This window comes from Bubalus kerabau, chromosome 14 (assembly GCF_029407905.1).
Source record: "Bubalus kerabau isolate K-KA32 ecotype Philippines breed swamp buffalo chromosome 14, PCC_UOA_SB_1v2, whole genome shotgun sequence".
Classification (NCBI taxonomy): domain Eukaryota; kingdom Metazoa; phylum Chordata; class Mammalia; order Artiodactyla; family Bovidae; genus Bubalus; species Bubalus kerabau.
In genome coordinates, this window is record NC_073637.1 from 56,520,544 (window position 1) to 56,542,631 (window position 22,088).

A 22,088-nucleotide genomic window follows, 5' to 3' on the forward strand; every position below is an offset into this window, starting at 1 on the left:
GGCATGGCCAAAAAAAAAAAAAAAATTCTCTCTTCATACAGTCTGTATATTTCATATTTTGAATATATGACAATATATATTAAATTTGCTTGCTTTATAACAGTCTTCTCCACTAAAATAAGGGCTCCCCTCATGACTCAGCCATAAAGAATCTGTCTGCAATGCAGGAGATATGGGTTCAGTCCCTGGGTAGTGAAGATCCCCTGGAGAAGGAAATGGCTACCCACTGCAATATATTTGCCTCGAAAATCCCATGGACAGGGGAGCCTGGCAGGCTACAGTCCATGGGGTTGTGAAGAGTCAGACATGACTTGGTGACTGAACCACTACCACCACTAAAATAAAAGCTCCTTGAGTTTAAAACCATACGTGTCTAATTCACCATTGCATTTTCTGTCTTGAGCATAATCCTGGTACACAACTGATGATCAATAATTTTTTCTAAGGGGAGGAAGAAAGAGGGAAAGAAAGGAATGTTTCTGTGACAATTACAAAGGCTATAATATGCATGGAAGGTTTAGCACAGAATGATCACTCCATAAACACTCACTGGTATTATTGGTATTTATGCGAAACATGAATCTCTCAGACTATATTTCTGAAAAATGGGTTCTGTCACTGAGGAAAAACTCCAATGAATGCAGTCGGACTTCTTGAGTGGCCCATTCCATATTCACCCACTCATGATGGCAAGATCTCTGTAAACAAGAGAAGAAAATTCCAAGTATTGTTTCCTCTTTCTACACAGATAGCATACAAACCAATTGTGTCTTTCTTTCTCTGATAAAAAGTCCCAGCTTTCTCCCTCTGTCTATGTGTGTGTGTGTGTCTCTCTCTCTCACACACACACGTACATTTAAGAGATTTTGTGTATGACTTATTTTTTTCTGCTTGAGATTATGGCTACTTATCGCTACTCTTTTGGTGATGGTGTTCAGAGTTAAATTCCCAGATACAGTTTAACAGACTAGAGAAGGTTAAAACATCATCACTCTATCTTTTCTCTGGAATCTGTGCTTACTTGTGTACATTTTACTTTCATACTCCTGACTCTGTTGAGTCAGCCAGTAGATGATATTGCAACTGTCTATTGCCAGTAGATGATATTGATGTTACAACTATTTTATAATTTATAAGGTTCAGATTAGTGATATGATAGTGATAGAGTCCAGAATATTCCAGAGAACAGCTTGAGATATTTAATAATGTACAGTTAAACTAGGAAGCCCTAAAGTGTGGATGAAATAGAAACATTAGAAGTCTTAGTGAGGGAAGAGAGCACAATGGTTTTGTAAAGTGAAGCAAGTAGGAGAAATTTTCAGAGAGGAGACTGTAATCTTTAGTAGTCAATTTTTGCTGTATAACACACTATCTGTTCTGTACTCTCAGAAAATTACAAAGATTATGATGATTTTTAAACTCATAGATCTGTAGTCAGCCAGGATAGCTCTGCTTCAGGTTGCAGGATAGCAGGACATGGCTCCAGAATTCAGGAAGAGTTAGTTCAGCTCCACATGTCTCTGCATTCTCCTTGGAAGACATCAGCTGCCTTCTCAAGAATTATAAGAGGGGAAATCAAAGCACATAATTATTCCTGAGGTCTTGGCCTTATATGCTTGAGGACAATCTCAATTTTATTCATGTTTATTTGGTCAAAACAAATCAAATAGGCAAGTCTGAAGACAACAGGCTGGGAATGTATCCTTTCTACTGTTGCACAAATATCCAATACAGAGCTTAGTGGTGAATGATTGAGTGCACTGGAACATGAGGATCTAATGGCAACTATGTCCATCCCATGTGAGGTAGTGGTGGGAAATTTTTTTCAAGATGCTGCACCTTCCAGGTCAATTTTTGTGTCAAGAAGTTGTTCCATGGCCCATGTCATGGACTGAGAGATACACAAGGCAGATGGCAAAGCTGGAAAATTAAAGCTTTAGTATACACTTTAGTATAGTAATCTGTTAAGTATATAGAGTAATTAATATAAGAATATTTAATTCATCAGCTTATTAAATATGAAGTAAGATATATAATAGAATGCCATCTGTTTTAATTATTTGACAGAAATAATATTCAATTACCTACTTATAAATTAAACCTATGACTTATAATGCTTTTGTTATGATTGTTGCTATAAAATAGTCACTCCATTTTGAGGAGCAATAGTACTCTTGCCTGGAAAATCCCATGGATGGAGGAGCCTGGTAGGCTGCAGTCCATGGGGTTGAGAAGAGTCGGACACGACTGAGCGACTTCATTTTCACTTTTCACTTTCATGCATTGGAGAAGGCAATGGCAACCCACTCCAGTGTTCTTGCCTGGAGAATCCCAGGGACGGGGGAGCCTGGTGGGCTGCTGTCTATGGGGTCGCACAGAGTCGGACACGACTGAAGTGACTTAGCAGCAGCAGCAGTGTCTCATATACAAACCAACAAAAAATAAGATGCATGCTATGATATAAAAATAGTAAGGCTGTGGTATGAAAGCAGGTAAGTAAAGCTGGAAGACCTCATTCGTGGGGCTTCCTATGTGACTCAGTGATAAAAGAATCTGCCTGCCAAGCAAGAGATGCTAGTTCAATCCCTGGGTCAAGAAGATCCCCAGGAGAAGGAAATGGCAACCCACTCCAGTATTCTTGCCTGGAAATCCCATGGGCAGAGGAAGTCTGGTGGGCTATAGTCCATGGGTTTGCAGAGTCCGGCATGACTTAGCAACTAAAACAGCAATAATCTCATTAATGACCTTTGAAAACCAATGAGCAAATAGTGTGGCAGAAAGAAGAGCTAGCTAGCCCATTGTTTATTACTAAAGATTCCAATAAATGGCCTTGAGGGAAATCATGTACCCAATAACCAGAACATTCTTCTTGATAACTAACAAGACAGGCAATTTAATAATACAGCATACTATAAGAATAAAAATAGAGTGGAAATCCATACATCTTCATGCACTTTTCTCATCTCTTTCCACTCTCTGTCTGAGATCACAGAGTAGAAATAAAAGGGTCCAATTATCTGTCTGAAAATCTGTCAACAGGCACACCAAAAGGAGTAGCAAGCATACAAGAGAACATATGAAAATTAGTCATTGTTAAAGATGAAACACTATGTTTTGAAAAAAAAAAAATCAGACCATGCAAGGCACGACCATTTTAGATTGAGATCTATGCTCTTTGACTGTGTAAGAACATAAACAAGTCAATTGCCCACCCAGCTAATAAATTCATTTTCACCGGCTTCTCCTTAAACTAAAAGTCTGACAGCAGAAATAGTCTCTAGGAATTTGCAAGTGACTCCTATTCTCTGATGCTTTTGAACTGTGGTGCTGGATAAGTCTTGAGAGCCCCTTGGACTGCTCAAGTAGATCAAATCAGTCCATCCAAAGAAAATCAGTCCTGAATATTCATTGGAAGGACTGACGCTGAAGCTGAAACTCCAATACTTTGGCCACCTGATGCAAAAAAAATGACTCCTTTGAAAAGACCCTGATGCTGGGAAAGACTGAAGGTGGGAGGAGAAGGGGACGACAAAGGATGAGATGGTTGGACGGCATCACCGAGTCAATGGACATGAGTTTGAGTAAGCTCCAGGAGTTGGTGATGGACATGGAGTCCTGGCATGCTGCAGTCCTTGGGGTCATGACTGAGTGACTGAACTGGCTGACCTACTCTCTGAGATAAAGCTATCTTCTTGATTCTTGTTTTTGTTCTCATTTCCTTTAGAGGTGAGCCCGATTTCTGAGAGATTGTGCAGTGCAGATGTTCCTGAGTGCCATCATTTGGGTATTTTCAATTTGATCACCAAGAATTCACCAGAAATTTGTCAGAAACAACCATAATGGAAACATTTAAAGCAGGACTTTAAAACTTTTAGAATATATATTCTACTGGGCCTGTGTTCTTCTCAGCCAAGGCAAAGCTTTTGAGTTTTTCAAACTTTTTTTCAGTTTTTCTGCTCACAGTTAGTGACTTCTAATGTTTATTGCATAAGCATTACAGAATTTTCCATATCTTGTGACTTAACAAAGTTTTTAAATGTACTTACTCAGGATTATATTATCATATGATCTTCAAAATCAGTATTTAAATATGTTTTCCATTTTGTAATACAGATCACTTGTATTTTTTGTGTTTACTTCACACATAAAAAATGTTCTTTATAAATGGAAGAGATCAAATGTGTAATATGTTTGGTGCTCTGGAAATCTATTCAACTGCAGCATCATGTCTTGACATTTCAAAAAGTTTGCAGCAAACCCATGAGGAATTACTATTTTTAGGACTTAAAAATCACTTTTAAAAGTGACTTTATTTTATGAAATATAATATTATCTTCAACTCCCTTGGTCCTTATGACACTGAATTTATTTTTGATTGAAGTAGCTACAGAAAACCTGTTCAAGCTAGAGTGTGGGGTTTTATGTTTTTATTAAGTGTGAAAGTAGAACATAAAGCACACAAGGGAGAACACTCAGTGTGCACAATTCTGATAGCATCTTTTGACTAGGGTGGTGTTCTGAGAGTCACTGAAGGTTGCTCAATTTGTTTGGATTGTCAGCATTCATCTGGGAATGCAAGTTGTCTACAAATAATAAGCTGGACATTGAATATTTTTTTCTCCAAATGACACCTTGTAAGAAGGAAAATAAAGAGTGTCAGAGCCTCGGGATGTCCCTGGTGGTCCAATGGCTAGGACTTCACTTTCCAATGCAGGGGATACAAGTTCGATCCATGGTTGGGAGCTAGGATTCCACATGCCTCGTGGCCAAAACACAAGAACATAAACCAATATTGTAATAAATTCAATAAAGACTTTTTTAAATGGTCCACTTCAAAAAACTCTTAGAGAAAAAAAAAAGAAAAGAAAGTGAAAGGGCCTCAGTCCACCCCTATGTTTGAGCCAAAGCATTTACTTACCTTATTTATTACTCACAAGATCTCCGTAAAGCGGATGCTACTGTTATCCCCATTTAGTGAGACAATACATCTTCATAGATTTACCCGAGGCCACACCTGAAGGGAGAAATTGGAACATCATAATACAAGTGTACTCTGCCTCATCACTGTCACTTCATCAAAAGCAAATCCGTTTGTTACCATGTTTCCTACAAGGCCTTTCCATTTCGGTCTCGAATATACATTTGAAAGGATGCTGGGAAGACAGCACAGTTGGAAACAGTAGGAACATTGGCAGAATCTGACAGATTTAACTATTTTTGAATTCTGGAGTCTCTTAAAGGCTTGCAACTTCCCAGGGAAGACTTGGACAATAGTAAATTGCTGTCACTTTCAGTCAGTTTACACAGCTCTTAGCACAGTAGAAGTTATCCATCTCATTCTCCAGTCTCCTGGTAGGCATCTGTGCACATATTCCAGGAGCAGCTCACATGCAGCTTGTAGGTGTCAAGATGGGCAAAAAGGACCTATTCTCCAAATACTGGGGATCCGTGCTCTGCTAACTGCTACTTCTAATTTCAGAGGTGTAGATAAAGAGTCAGGAAATGGTTGCAAGCCCCTCCTATCTGAATGAAGTGAATTCCAGGGAATTTAAAGTTGGAAGTTTCACATTTAATGATTTCAAAACTAAATATGAAACTACAGTAATCAAAACAGTGTGGTACTGGCACAAAGACAGACATATAAACCAAAGGAATAGAACAGGGAGCCCAGAAATAAACCCTCGCCTATTTGTTGACAGCTGAAGCTCCAATACTTCGGCCACCTGATGTGAAGAGCTGACTCATTGGAGAAAACCATGATTCTGGGAAAGATTGAAGGCAGGAGGAGATGGGCATGACAAAATATGAAATGGTTGGATGGAATCACCAACTCAATGGACATGAGTTTGAACACACTGCAGGAAATGGTGAAGGACAGAGAAGCCTGGCATGCCGCCATCCATGGGATTGCAGTCAGGTACAATTGAGAGACTGAACTATAATATTTGTTGACAAATGTACCAAGAGTGTTCAATAGCTAAATAATGTATTTTCAACAAATGGTGCTAAGGAAACTAGATATCCATATGCAAAAGAATGAAAATGGACAGTTATTTAACATCATATATAAAAATTAACTCAAAATGTGTCAAAGACCTAAATGTAAGAGCTAAAACTGTAAAACCCTTAAAAGAAACATGGGGCAACAGCTTCATGGTATTGGATTCAGTGATGACTGGATTAGGAAACAACTCCAAATGCACAGGAAAAAAGAAAAAAATAGACTAATTGGGCTTTATGAAAATCGTAAAAATTTGTGCATCAAAAACACCATCAGCAAAGTAAAAAGGCAACCCATAGAATGGGAGGAAATATTTTAAAATCGCATATGTCATAAGGGATGAATATCCAAATTATAGACAGAACTCCTAAAACTTAATCCAACATAAAACAATTCAATTAAAAAATGAACAAAGGAACCGAATAGACACTTCTCCAAAGATATGCAAATGGCCAAAAAGCACATGAAAAGATGCTCAACATCATTGGTCTTTATGTGCATGCATGCTAAGTCATTCCAGTCATCTCCGACTTTTCTCATTGTGACCCTATGGACTCTAGCCCACCAGGTTCCTCTGTCCATAGGATTCTCCAGGCAAGAATACAGGAATGGGCTGCTATGCCCACAACCAGGGGATCTTCCTGACCTAGGGATCAAAACCATGTTCTTTACCACTAGCGCCGCCTGAGAAGTCCACTGATCTTTGGGGAAATGCTGATCAAAATTACAATGAGATACCACCTCATACCCATTACGATTACTACTATTAAATAAAAATAAATACAGAGAAGATAACACAGGATGGCCAGGATGTAGAAAAACAGAACATGTATACACTGTTAATGGGGGTATAAAATGTAACAGCTGCTGTGGAATACAGACTGGAGTTTCCTCTGAAATGTAAAAGTATAATTAACATATGATTAAGCAATTTTACTTCTGGGTATTTATCCAGAAGAATTCAAAGCAGGTTCTTGAGGAGACTTTTGTATATATCTGTTTATTTCAACATTATTCACAATTGTTAAATTGTGGAATCAACTCAAGTCCATCAATGGATGAATGAATAAACCAAGAAATGGAAACACCTGAATCTTTGCTAGCAGATGAACAGATAAGCAAAATATGGTGTCCATATACAATAGAATATGATGCAGTCTTAGAGGAAATTCTGACATACTACAACATGGATGAACCTTGGGAATATTATGTTAAGTGAAATAAGCCAGGTCACAGAGACAACAATATATGATTCCAATTATGAAGCACTTAGAATAGTCAAAATCATAAAGATAGCAATTAGAACGGTGGTTTATAAGGGCTAAAGGAAGTGGGGAATGAGGAACAATTATTCAATGGATATAGCAGTTAAGTTATCTGAGATCTTTTCCCTTATCTACCTGGAGATGAGTGGTGGTTATGGTAGCACATTACAAATGTATTTAATACCTCTGAACTATACACTTAAAAATGGCTAAGATGATCAAATATGTCCTTTTGTGTATTTTAACACAAAAATTTTAAGATATATTTCAGGAACAAGAGATAAAGTGATCTAAAAATTCTAGGAATAGAGTGCTGGGAACTCAAGTGAAAAAGGATTTTCTCTGTAGGTCAATGCCAAAGGCAGTCTCTATATTTATACTATATTAAGCACTTCTAAGATATTGTGCTTGTATATCGCCATGTGGACATAGAAAACAATGTTGTGCTTATGTATCTCCACAGTGGACATAGAAAACAATGTTATAGATGTACATTGCTACTTGCAGCAGAGCTAAAATGCACATGGATTTTGTTCAAAGAAAAATATCTAACAAGTAATTTTAAAAAAAGATTGCTGCAATTTCGCCACTTCGTAAAGTCATTCTCCTGTTTCTCCTGGAATAATCATGAGGTGAAACCTAAAAAGAATAGGTACAGTATGAAGACTTACCTTCTGCTAGACCTTACAGAACAGGCTCTGCCTTTGTGATTTTTTTTTTTTTCTCAAAGGCCTTTGAAATAAGCTTTATTTGGAATAAAGCCTAAAAGCCAACTGAGCTGGAAAATATCCACAGTGTTCTTGTGATTTTTAATCTCTATTCTAAGCCAATAGCCAATCACATCACATAAAACACTGTTAAGAGCCACCCAGAGGCAAAATTCCTACACTACTGCTAAAATATTCAGTGATTGCTTAGAAAATCAAATACCTGAGTATTTTTAAGTATTACATTAATGACTAAAGGCCAGACTCTACCAAATCTTTATTTCTCCCCTTAGAATATTTATGAAACTGCAGATTGGTAACAGTCACATTTATAAAATGCCTTGCTATGCAGTGATCCAATCCCCTCAATTCAGCACATTAAAAAGATTCCAAACGTTAAAACTTCTTTGGAAATTTTCATTTTCAATCATTTGCTTTGTAACGGCATCCCTAAAAACATGAGTTGTAGGACCTACAGCAAATTTTACAAATGTGAACATTTATTTCACTGCTTACAGCTTTTGCTACATGTTATTTTGTTATTGCTGTTGTTGTTGTTGAGTCTCAAAGTCGTGTCTGACTCTTTGATACCACATGGAAGATAGCCCACCAGGTTTCTCTGTTCATGGGATTTCCAGCCAAGAATACTGGGAAATTCCCTCTCCAGGGGATCTTCCCAACCCAGGGATCAAACCGGCATCTCCTGCTTGGCAGGTGGATTCTTTACCACTGAGCCACCTGGGAAGCCCTTAGCTACATATACTTTTCTTTTTTTTTTTGGGTGGATAACTTTTTTTTTTAATTTTATTTTATTTTTAAATTTTACATAATTGTATTAGTTTTGCCAAATATCAAAATGAATCCACCACAGGTATACATGTGTTCCCCATACATATACTTTTCATAAACTTTTTGGAGCATTTCATTTTGAGATTTTTCCTTTTTCACAATTCTGCCACTCAAAATGACCTTCTAGTGGAGAAGCAGACATAGAGATAGACTTATGGACATGGGGAAAGGGGAGGAGAGGATGAGATGCTTGGAAAGAGTAACATGGAAATTTACATTACCATATGTAAAACAGATAGCCAACAGGAATTTGCTGTATGGCTCAGGAAACACAAACAGGGGCTCTGTATCAACATAGAGGGGTGGGATGGGGAGGGAGATGGGAGGGAGGTTCAAAAGGGAGGGGATATATGTATCCCTATGGCTGATTCATGTTGAGGTTTGACAGAAAACAAAAAAATTCCGTAAAGCAATTATCCTTTAATAAAAAAAATAAATTTGAAAAATGACCTGCTACTGGGTATCATTTTACTAATTTCTATAACTTTCACTTATTATTCAACTTAAACATTAACATGAAATAATAATAATGATGAAAAATAGCAATACTGAAAAATATCCATCTTATATTTGATTGTACCTATTCTTTATGTACCTTACACACACACACACACACAGTTTTACCTCTACATTAAATTAAAAGTTATTGAGGACAAGAAATATTTAATTTCTTTTAATTATACTTCCTAGAGACATTTAATAAATATCATTATATCATTAAGTGATTCCTTGAATTAAGCAGAGTTCTGTCTCCAATAAGGCTACTACCAATAAAGAAACAGATAACATGATGCAAAGGAGAGCAGTCTCTTGGAAAGATAATCACATAATCAACTTTCTATTTATATTCATACATATAATGTTAAATACTATAATTAAACATAAAATATATAATTTAATATAATTACATTTAATTATATATATATGTGTGTATGTGATATATATATATATATATATATATATATATGTATATCCTCATCCCTTCACTAAGAAGAGGATAGAATTCCATTACATTAGAAAAGATGAGTTCCTTAACTCCTGATTTAGAGCTAAAATCTTGATTCACTCTCAGTGTACTGTGAAGCCAGGATTAATAGGAATCATGGATGCCATTGTTAATGCATCCATGATTTAATGAGGGTCAAGTTTCGATAGAAAGGCTCTTTTATACAAATTAATTTGATCTATAATAGGTTGCAAACTTTGAATCATGTTTAAATATATAATTAATGATATTTCTTCTTTCTGATGTAGGGATTATGCTGTTCTTAGATGGGATTGGCAGAAAGAACTTTTAACGGTCACGTGTATATCAGTGGTGCTATTATTAAAGATGAAATGCAAACCTAAACTGAAAATTGACTTATATGATCATTTTATGCAGAGCAGGTCCACTAATCAGAGTCCATGGAGCATTTATCATGTTAATACATTTCGAATTAACAAGTCTTCTAAAAATGGCTTTTTTCTCCTCAGATATTAGCCCATTTTTCATCAGCCTCATTCTTGACATGGTCACTAATACTACATGATACTTCATAATTCTACATAAGTTTGAGATTATTGAATGCAAGTAGAAATGATTTTTGAAATATGATTTCAAGTACAAGAAAGCTTCCAATGGCTCATGCTGTCAAGTGAATGAGAGCACTGAGGCCACCGCTGAGATGAAACCTGCATTGTGATTTTTTTTACCTTCCTTATATTTCTCAAAGAATGTTCCATAAATTATTCCAAAGTAAGTGACATTAAATTCCAAGCACATTCCAAGTAATATAAGATTATAAATCCACTATTATAGCTTTTAATTAATCCTCTGTTGTTAATACAATAAAGCTATTTTAAGTGAACATGCTGGTTCAATGTTTGGTTATATCCAAATGCTAGACAACCTTGTATTTTGTTGTAAACAGTAGTAAACCTCAACTTTATTGTCATAAACAATAAGCTTCAATTAATTCAGTGAAACCCATGTGTTATTAAATTCTATTGACAAAAAACAATTGAATATATTTTTGTTTTTATACTGGGTGAAAGTTATTGTTCCTATTAAGTGTGTGTGTACATTTTTATGAGGTTTGTTTATTGCTGGTTTTGGTTGTTGTTGTTTTGCCGAACAACCATTTCCTTCTTTAATAAGTGTTTCCTGCTTTTTCTTCAGGGACCTAACTGGCTTCCAAGGTAAGTCCATGTTATTTGAATAGAGTTTATCTTAAAACAGTCTCCAAGAATGTCACATAGCTCAGGATTAGTCAGGAGGAGCATTCAAAGCTCTGGTAAAAGTTGTTCCAAGTACAGATGTGTGACCCAAGTTGGTATAATAAAGTTCCATACTGATCATTTGTTAGAGCTACTGATTAAAACAAATTCTTACCCTGGAGTTTTTAACCAGATAGAATGTTTTTTTTTTTAGCCTGGAGAAAGCTAGTGACTATTTTGCCAGAACTTAGGAACTGAGACTGAAGCAGATACTATGAAAAACAGAGATAAGAGAGATTGATAAATTCTCAGTGACCTGAGTCCAGCATACCTGAAGCAAGGTATAGTGGACGCTAGATACCTTCTTAGCCTATTTCACTCTCTCCCATTGCATAACAGCATGTAATTTTGGTAGAATTGACTTCAGATCCAATTTGAAGGCTGGGTTCTATCTGTCCCACTCCACTAACCATAATCATACTCCAAAAGTCATAATAACTAGCTCGCAGATGGATATTTAAGTCAGAATTAACTCAGTAAGTAAATAGCATTTCTTTGGCCACAGTGATTGGTTCAGGATTAGGAAAAAGTTATAACTTGGTCAAAAATAGCACTAAAGCCTAGGAATCTGGATAAAGATTGAGGGAAAAGAAGTTTTCTCTTCTTGGACATTCACTGTGTTGGTTGAAGCTTAGATCTGCTCCAGGCATTTCACCACCATGAGGAAACTTAACTTTAGGATGAAGCTGACATATGGAGTATGAAGAGAGGAAATCACAGAGAAAGGAAGCCAGAGTCCCAATTAATATCTACATTTAAGTCTATCTACTGATTTTCAAGTGAAAAGAATTAATAAAAAATAAGTTAATTTAAAAGTTTTCAGCAACAAAGACCCAGTGCACCCAAAATAAATACATCAATTTCTTTTTAAGTTTTCAATTGAGATTTCTCCTAAATATACCTTCAAAGTATTCAAATTTTCTTACCCCTGGTCTTTTAGGTTACATAAATCAAGTAATTCCTTAATTTGTTTAAGTCGATATAGACTGGCCTTTGTCACTTGCAAGTAAAACAGTACTGAGTAAAGCAAACAGTAGTTTGAGATTCACACAAACCCATAAACCTCCCAACTGGGTCACAGGTAGGTGGTGATGATAGATAGAGAGACAGAAACACAATTTCAAGAATACAGGTATACTGACTATATTCTCTTTCCTATTCTGAGAGGAAAGCATTGTTTTCAAGTAATGTGAAAGTAGGTCATTTCTTGATGACCTAAAAATACTCTTAAAAGTATTTATCATTTTCATTTTAACAAGATTCTAATTTGAACTTGTAGAATTAATTTAACATATAAAACACAATAAAATATAATTTTAATGCTGGTCTGTAGAGGCAAAACTATTTTTTGAACTCCTCCTACTCTGCAAGTCTAATTCAGTCACCTGAATAATGGGTTCCTGTTCCCTTCTCCATTCTGAGAAAGTTGCTTTCAATTGGCTCCCTTTCCATTCAACTTCAAGACAATAACTAGTATTATTTATAAAAGACAAACCAGATTAGACAATCTCCTACTTAAAATGCTTTAATGTCTCCTCATCACTTAGAATGTGCTCCTAAACAAGGCATTCAAGGACACTCATGAATTGGCTCTGCCAATATGATCAAAAACAACTACCACTCTCTATATCCCATTACTTATAACCCATATGGGTTTTCTGGAGCTTTGTATTCCAGACACACTGGACCATAAATAGTTCCCCAAACATGGGAAAGTCTTCTCAGGTCTCCATGCTTTCCATATGTTGTTCCCTTTGTCTTATTTCAGCAATGCTAAGGAATGTCCTTATAAATCCTTCCAAAGATGAATGCTTCGAAGATTACCTTTTATATTTCACTTTTCCATGCTACCATCATACTTTGTATATACCTTTGTTATAGTCCACATTATACTATTTTGCAAATAGTTGTTAAATAAAAGCTGCTGAAGAGGACTGAAAGGACTATCCGTGTCCACGAATTTGTTTGATCTACATCTTGTTTCCTCACATTCTAAAATTTGAAATGTTTACACCAAAGACTGAATTTCTGGCTTCTCTTGAAACTAAAATGACCATAGAAACAAGTAGCTATAGCTAAGTAGTATATGATACTTTCGTGTACAAAAAAATGTCATATCGATTAAACAAAGGATGTTGTAGCCATGAAGCCATCAGCCCCTGCCGCCACCCACAAAGTTGCACGCTTAGGGGGTTTGGGGTGGAAAAAACAGGATACTGGCCCTAGATACTTAAGGTGCTTATCAAAATGATGATTTCAATGAGTCCAGATTCTCTCATCTCCCCATACATAGAAAAATGTTGAATTCACTGAAGTGAGAGATCTGGTTTTCTTTCCAGCAATAATCTTTTGATGCTACCTGTTTTTTGTTTGTTTGTTTGTTTACCAAAACTCCTGTATATCCTGGCTCCTCCCTTACCTCTTCAGAACAGTGCCTCAGAGCTGAGAGGTTGTTTCCTGGGCTTAAGTCTTCAGTATGTTCACCAAAGAAAGCAGAATGGTCAGCTTCTGGGTTGTGCACTTTTTTCAATCAACACACTATGTTTAGAACCCAGACACTTTTTCAGCTCACTACTCTTGAGAAAACTCTCAATTGTTTCTCACATACCTGACTTACTATATTCATGTTATTACTTTATTACCCTAGATATTTGTTTTATTTTACATGGCTGTCTTCTCACTGTAATTCTTTTAGGAAAGAGAATTTTATTTTATTTTTTAGCTTCAAAGAACAGTAGTCAGATCTAAAAATCAAGAATTCATGTGAAAATAAGTTGTTATATTAGACACCATATGTTTTCATATGTTTCATTACATATGAAAACTTTTCTAAAATTAATCAAAACAGATTATTAAAAAACAGATCAACAGAGTTAGCATATCTGATTAAATGTTACCATAATGATAAATAAGTGTGGCTATCTTAATTTTTGGACTCTCATTAATTGTGTGCATACTCAAATGTAAAATCCTTACATGATAAAGGACTATTATGCAAAATATACAAAGCACTGTTTCAAAATTAACAAGAAAAAAAAGTAAAACCTGAATTAAAAGATCTGAAGTGATACCTCCCCAAGGAAGATACACAGATGGCAAATAAGTATATGAAAAGATCCTCTATAATATGTCATCATTAAATCACAAATTAAAATAGAGAGAGATCACTGGACATATATCAATACCCAAAATTAAAAACACTGACAACAAGAAATGTTAATAAGGATATAAAATAATAAGAAACCTTATTCAAAGAATAAGAATACAAAATTGTGCAGCCACTTTGGAAGGTGGTTTGGCAGTTTCTTGCAAAACTAAATGTATTCTTACCAATCACTCTTCTTGGTATTTACCCAAAGGAGTTGTACGTAGATATTTAAAGCAGCTTTATTCATAATTGCCAACACTTGGGAACAATCAAGATGTCCTTCAGTAGGTGAGCAGATAATTAAACTGTGGTACACTCAAATAATGAAATATTATTCACATTAAAAAGGAAAAAAATGGGCTATTAAGCCATGAAATGATATGGAAAGATTTTAAATGTATCAGTTCTATTCAGTCGCTCAGTAGTGTCTGACTCTTTGCGACCCCCATGGACTGCAACACACCAGGCCTCCCTTTCCCTCACCAACTCCCAGAGTTTATTCAAACTCATGTCCATTGTGTCAGAGATGCCATCCAACCATCTCATCCTCTGTTATCCCCTTCTCCTCCTGCCTTCAATCTTTCCCAGTATCAGTATGTTTTCAAATGAGTCAGTTCTTCGCATCAGTTGGCCAAAGTATTGGAGTTTTAGCTTCAGCATCAGTCCTTCCAATGAATATTCAGGACTGATTTCCTTTAGAATGAAATGGTTGGATCTCCTTGCAGTCCAAGGGACTCTCAAAAGTCTTGTAAAAGGGTCTTTGCAACCCTTTGGTATATTGCTAAGTTAGCATACATACCACAAAAAACCTTTTTGGTTTTTGTGATCCTAGGGTTTTTGTGACCCTGGGGTCTTTGGAACCCTATGGACTGTCACCCGCCAGGCTTCTCTTTCCATGAAATTCTCCAGGCAAGCATACTGGAGTGGGTTGCCATGCCCTTCTCCCACAGATCTTCTGGTCTCAGGGATCAAACCCACCTTTCTTACATTTCCTACATTGGCAGGCAGATTCTTTACTACTAGCACCATCTGGGAAGCCATAAGAAAAAGAAGTCAATTGTAAAAAGCTACATACTATATGATTTCAACTATATAACATACTGAAAGAAGCAAATCTATGGAGATCATAAAAAGGTCAGTGGTAACTCGGGATTTGATCAGTGGTCACTCGGGATTTGTGGGTAGAGACAGATCATTAGGTGGAACATAGAAGAATTTTAGGGAAGTGAAGCTACTCTGTATGACAATATAATGATGGATACATGTCTTTGTACATGTGCCGAATCCCATAGAATCTGCAACAATGAGAGTGAATTCTAATGTAAACTATGGACTTTAGGTGACCTTGACTTGTTAGTATACATTCATCCATTGTAACAAGTGTACCACTCTAATGAGAGATGTTAATAGTGGGAGTAGGTATGTGTGTGAAGGAAGGGATATATGGGAAATCTCTATCTTCTCATTTTTTTGCGAGGAATTTAAAACTGCTCTTTAAAAAAGTCTTTAAAAAAAAATCCAAGTAGAATTTCTGGTGAATCCCATTAGTGCTAGGGCATACAGATGATAAAATTAGGCCATAGAATACTATAGAATACTTCTAGAGATCTATAATTCTGCAATATTTTTTTCAAATGAAAATGTCATTGCAGATCTAATCCAAATAGAATGTCGTGACACTCATTAATCCTGGTATACCAATATTATGAAGTCAGACTTATGGTTCTAGAGACTTGCCTATATAATATACAACTTGAACGATTGTATTTAGTAACTGCATATAATAGTTCTAGACTCTCTCAGTTGTCAGCTTTACTAGGTAATAATTGGTCTATTGTCATGAACGCTGAGGGATCTGAGATTTTATCCTATTTCAAGGCCAATAAGTTAAACTGTCATCTTATGAATGCTGACAGAAGACAAGATTCCTGGGCCAGAAATGAAGGCTGGATTACAGACAGCAATAACAGTAGCTAGAGTATCAGCATTCCTGCACTGTTACCTAAGCCACAATTCCCACATGACTTTGTAAAGTGGGTCAGATGATAGCTTTACAGGCAGTAAGTTGGGTTATGGGAGAGGAACTCTGAGCTTAGAGAATTTGAATATTTTATAATAGCTAATAAGCATGCTTGACCTTTGTTCTGGAGGAAGGCATTGTCTTCATTTTAAAGGACAATAGGTATATTTGCCCTTTGCTCTTAAAAGAGATATTATCTCTGTTATCAAGATAATTTTATGTATGAACAGTCTAGGAAAAAGATAGAATGGAGCAAAAAGATAGTCAGTGCCTTGAAACTGGCCATGGTAGGAGTATTTTTGGACTTCCCTGGTGACTCAGTGGTAAAGAATCCTCCTGCCAACACAGAAGACATGGGTTCTATCCCCTGGTTGAGAAGATCCTTGGAGAGGGAAACGGCAACTCACTCCAGTATTCTTTCTGGGAAAATCCCATGGACGGAGGAAACGGATTGGCTAAGTCCATAGGGTTGCAAATGAGTCAGACTTAACTTAGCAAATAAGCAACAATAACAGGAGTATGTACACCTATCAAATTTGTAGAATTTTACAAATACCACAAACTAGGTCTTTCCCCTCCTTCCCCTGAAAGCCAGTAGGTAAATATTTATGAACACATCGTGTTATAATTTGTAGAATTATGTCCTTACATTAGACCCTTACAGCTATATCATTAGCATGAAGACTTTGAAAATTAGAGCGCTATTAATAGTGGTAATTTTCTTCATATTTTCCATCATTTTGGCTTTAATTATAAATTATACCTACTCAAACAAACACTGAAACCAAATTCAACTTGAAAGGAAATGTTCAGAATAATTTATTAAGCCTTAATTTTAAGATAACTCTAAAATATGGGAATGAATCAGACCTTCTGAGTATCTTAATAAAGATAAAGCAGTCATTTGCCTTTTGAATACCAAAGAGACTGACAGCTGTTATTATCAGTATTATTTATCTCACTCTAATTAACCTCTTTTTAATCAGTTATTCCTAAGACTGTTTGGCTCTCCAGTGGAATGTTCCTCTGTATCTTCCATATTTTCCCCTCAATTTCAAATGCATTCTTTTTATCTTTCTTATTTAAATGTTTTATTTCCTTCACCATCTATGTGTCTATAAATTCTCTGAGTCCTACTTTTGCTTCTGTTTGTATGTTTGTCTGTTTCTAATGATGAGTTAATATAATGGTTATTTGGGGTTCACTCTAACCAAAGTTTCGGGGCTTTCCTGGTGGCTCAAATGGCTAAAAATCTGCCTGCAATGCAGGAGCCCCAGGTTTGATCCTTTGGTTAGGAAGGTCCCCTGGAGAAGGGAATGTCTACCTACTGTAGTATCTTGCTGGAGAATTCCATGGACAGAGGAGCTTGGCGCGCTGCAGTCCATGCAGTTGCAGGAGTCAGACAAAACTGAACACGCACAGTGATAACCCGAAATATCTGAATCTTAATGATAATTATAATTTTATTAACACTTCATGAATACAAAATTGGAAAATATCCCATCCCAATATATAAAATTATTTCAGTGCAATTAGTTTGACCATTGAATTATCTATTCAGTTAAGTATTAAGTATAATTTAAGTATAAATGATTGAGTATAAATTATGTGCCTGCCTCCATGTTAAGTATAGGTAAACTGAAAAGCAATAACTTTCTGTCTTTACAGAACTATAATCCAGATTCACAAAAGTGCTATTAAAATAAAGTCTGGGAATGTGTTCTGTGGTATGTACATATGTTATGGAAGAACCCAAGAGAAACACCACTAACCAGAACTCAATTGGTCAGGGAAGATTCTAGGAGAAACTACTGCTATACAAGCTGAAATCTGAAGAAGAAGGAAGAGATATCCAAGAGGAAGAATGGTGTGTAGAGGAAAAACATCAAAGGAAAAGAGGTGAGCATATGCAAATGCTTTAAAGTTAAGATAATGTTTAGAGAATAAATGCATGCATGAGGATGGTAGGAGTTTATAGTTAAAAAAACAGTGACCTAAAAATCTCTTGGCTATCTTAGTTTTTTTTTTTCTATACCATTTACCTGTCCACAGTCAACTCAATTACACAAGGATTGATTTTTCAATTTCTTGTTCATTTGATTTAGGCCCTTTGCTTTTTGCTATCACTATTTACTTTTAAACTATTTTTTCTGTCTCTCTCTGTTTTCCTCTCTTCCACAACCACTAACCCTTCTTTTTTGCAACACCTCACTGATCAATACTTAATCTCTCACCATTGCCAAGATGAAATTATGACCTCATCTATAGTCTAACTTTGTGTTTCAAATAATCTTGATTTTTTTTGTAACCCATCAATATTTACATGTATATCATCTACCTATGAAAATTCAATTCACCTGCATGATATTATGCATTTTTTTCCAACTGATGTCCTTCGCTTCATTTGTAAGTTTGCTTGGCATTTTCTTGGCACTCCATGTGATGCCTAGTAAAGTCTCCCTTTTGCTTGGAGTCTAAAATACCACATTACAGGGAGCAATCATGTTTCCACTTGCCCCAGAAACTAAGAAGAGAAATTGATAGTATAATGAGAAAGGGCTTTCTCTGTGGCTCAGCTGGTTAAGAATCTGCCTGTAATGCAGGAGACAGTTTCGATCCCTGGGTTGGGAAGATCCCCTGGAGAAGGGAAAATCTACCCATTCCAGTATTCTGGCCTGGAGAATTCCATGGACTGTATAGTCCATGGGGTTGCAAAGTTGGACACGACTGAACGACTTTCACTTTCACTTTCTTTCTTTCATAATGAGAATAGGTAATGCATACTTCTGGTCAGTGATGTTGGATGGCTTTCCCCAAGGAGGTGCACCCATCTGCCAATGGCTTCACATATTGTCTACTAAGGCTTATAGCATTCCCCTTCTCCAGAGAATTTACCTGTGTCCCAACAGCTAACAGCTGGCACTGAATGACTGACAATCAACAGGGCTACAAAAGGCAGAACCTCTTCTCAAGATGGATGGACTTGTAGTACAGTTTCTTTTCCAGGGCTGCTGCCAAGTCGCTTCAGTCGTGTCCGACTCTGTGCAACCCCACAGACTGCAGCCTACCAGGCTTCTCCGTCCATGGGATTCTCCAGGCAAGAACACTGGAGTGGGTTGCCATTTCCTTCTCCATTCCAGGGAACAGCATGGCTTAATCTTCTCTCCTGTCTTTTCCTATCTTCTCCTTATAAAAGCACTTCTCAGTAAATTCTTTCACAAAAGCCTCTTCCCTAAGCTCCGCTGCTAGCAAACTTGACCTGAAACAACATCCACGTGCTATTTTGGGAGATGGGGCCAGAAGTGTGTGAGCTCCTAAATGCTGACCTTGAAAGAGCACCTACACAGCTTGCAGGCACCATATGCATACCTAAATATATAGAGAAAGCACGCAATAGATTAATAAGATAGTGCATGCTAAGTTTCTTCAGTCGTGTCCGACTCTTTGTGACCCCATGGACTGTAGCCCTCAAGGCTCCTCTGTCCATGGGATTCTCCAGGCAAGAATACCAGAGTGGGTGCCATGCTGTCCTCCAGGGGAACTTCCCGACCCAGGGATTAAACCCATGTTTCTTATGTCTCCTGCATTGGATGGCACGTTCTTTAACACTAGCACCACCTGGGAAATCCCTTTAATAACATAGAGAAATTTGTTTGTTTTTTTAACAAACATAGTTGAGGCTCGTAGTGTATACCATTCTTGTCTGCTTGTACTTTATAGAAAGTCCTGGGGATAATCTGTTTCTGTATGACTGTGAGATATAGATCTTTGTGACATAATCTTTTCCCCTCTGCCAAGTCTTGTAAGGTGTGACTAAATATTCTAGAACTACTTTTTAAAATCCTGGATAAAATCTGGCCACTTTAAAGCAACTACCTGCACTTTCAGTCACAAATTTAGATGGTTGGGGTAGATGAGCCACCTTGATACATTTTTTTTTTTTACTTTCTTTTTTACTTCCCTCTAGCTTATTAACCCTTTTAAACCCTGACTCCATGAGATAATCATGTGGGTTCAGTTTTCTGCTACCAGTCACATGAGCTTGGACATAGACCCTTCCATAGCTGAGCTCCAGATGACACCACAGCCCTGGCCAATATCATAACTGTAGTCCTGTAAGATCCTGAAGAAAAGGACCTGGCTTAGCCATGTCCAAACTTCTGACACATAGAAATGATGAGACTGTTTAAGTCTGCTGTTTTAAACCATGTCATTTGTGGTCCAATTTTTAACTAATAATCTTTCCACATAGAATAAAAAATCTACACTTACGTAAATCTCTTCTGAATGAAAAGATCATCTTTTTCCAAATATTTCCAACAAAATTCTTCAGGCTAGATTAAATCATTGTTGAACTAACAACTTTAAAGTTTGATTTACAAGGTCCAGACATTTATCAACGCCAAGAGCTATGAGTATTGATAAAATTAGAGGGTCACATCCCAAAAGGAAAAGAGGGACTGTAAAAACAGAAGAAGAAATTCTTGCCAGCAAAACTGATGTACACTGTTGCAGAACTGCATCCCAAATCCTACTCTCTGCTCAAAAGTAACCCAGACTAGCATGAGTATTATATGTGACAGGTATATCTAACTTATAATTTGAAAATAATCAAAAATAAATATTTTAAGGATTTTAATAGCAGAAAAACTGAACCCTTAAACATGTTCATTGACATAATATGAAATATTAAAATATAGTCAAAGATGAGAAAGAAAATTTTACAAATTTAAATTCTCTAACAAGACTCTAATTAAATGATTAGATCTAAGATGATGACAAAGTAATAAAGATATTCATGTCACAGGTATTTTCTTTGGGTTTAACTTTCTCTGTTGGTCTTAGAGCCTTCACTAATGAGTATAAAGATTCTGATTTACCTACTTTTTATTAATAGACAGTTTTATAGTGCTCATAGCAAAAGCAGGGGCTATCACGACAATCATTTTCTTATGAACTGCATCCAAAGATTCACATTAGCAATTATTTATAACTAAAGTTAGATATGGTTATTTGAACATATCCATATATATTTTGAAGATATTTTTTAAACTAAGTTTCTAGCTGTCATGAGGTTCTCTTGCAGAACTGAAGAATACTGTGTCTTTGGAGGAAGAATAAGATAAGAATCTGATTGGATGCAGAATATTCATTCTAATTACACTCAATCACTCACGTCATACTTGATTCAGAGCCCTTCAAAATACAAGCAGTCAATAGGCAAGAACCAGTTCATTTATATTCTATCTCCAACCAGTAACACAAAAAATTTGATTGAGAAATTCACCCTCATTATAGACAGCAAACTGATTTGAAAAACTTTTAGATGATATGCTCCAAAACGAATTTTGTCTCTTCATTAAGGAACTAATGTTTATCTCCATCAGCTGATTTCAGTTCAGTCGCTCAGTCGTGTCCAACTCTTTGCGACCCCATGAATCGCAGCAAACCAGGCCTCCCTGTCCATCACCAACTCACGGAGTTCACTCAGACTCACGTCCATCAAGTCAATGATGCCATCCAGCCATCTCATCCTCTGTTGTCCCCTTCTCCTCCTGCCCCCAATCCCTCCCAGCATCAGAGTCTTTTTCAATGAGTCAACTCTTTGCATGTGGTGGCCAAAGTACTGGAGTTTCAGCTTTAGCATCATTCCTTCCAAAGAACACCCAGGACTGATCTCCCTTAGAATGGACTGGTTGGATTTCCTTGCAGTTCAAGGGACTCTCAAGAGTCTTCTCCAACACCACAGTTCAAAAGCATCAATTCTTCGGCACTCAGCTTTCTTCACTGTGCAACTCTCACATCCATACATGACCACTGTAAAAACCATTGCCTTGAC

The 22,088-nt window shown here is 36.6% G+C and overlaps 1 long non-coding RNA gene across 1 annotated transcript in view; it reads right to left on the reverse strand.

Annotated features, from left to right (window-relative positions):
- Positions 1 to 582: 582 nt before the first annotated feature.
- The window catches only part of LOC129627280 (uncharacterized), a 129,306-nt gene continuing 107,800 nt past the window's right edge, over positions 583 to 22,088 (reverse strand). Inside the window, exons 2-3 of the long non-coding RNA XR_008702518.1 lie at positions 4,919 to 5,014; positions 583 to 698 (exon numbers count right to left, since the gene is read on the reverse strand). This is a non-coding gene — a long non-coding RNA (uncharacterized LOC129627280). The remainder of the gene's footprint in view (positions 699 to 4,918; positions 5,015 to 22,088) is intronic.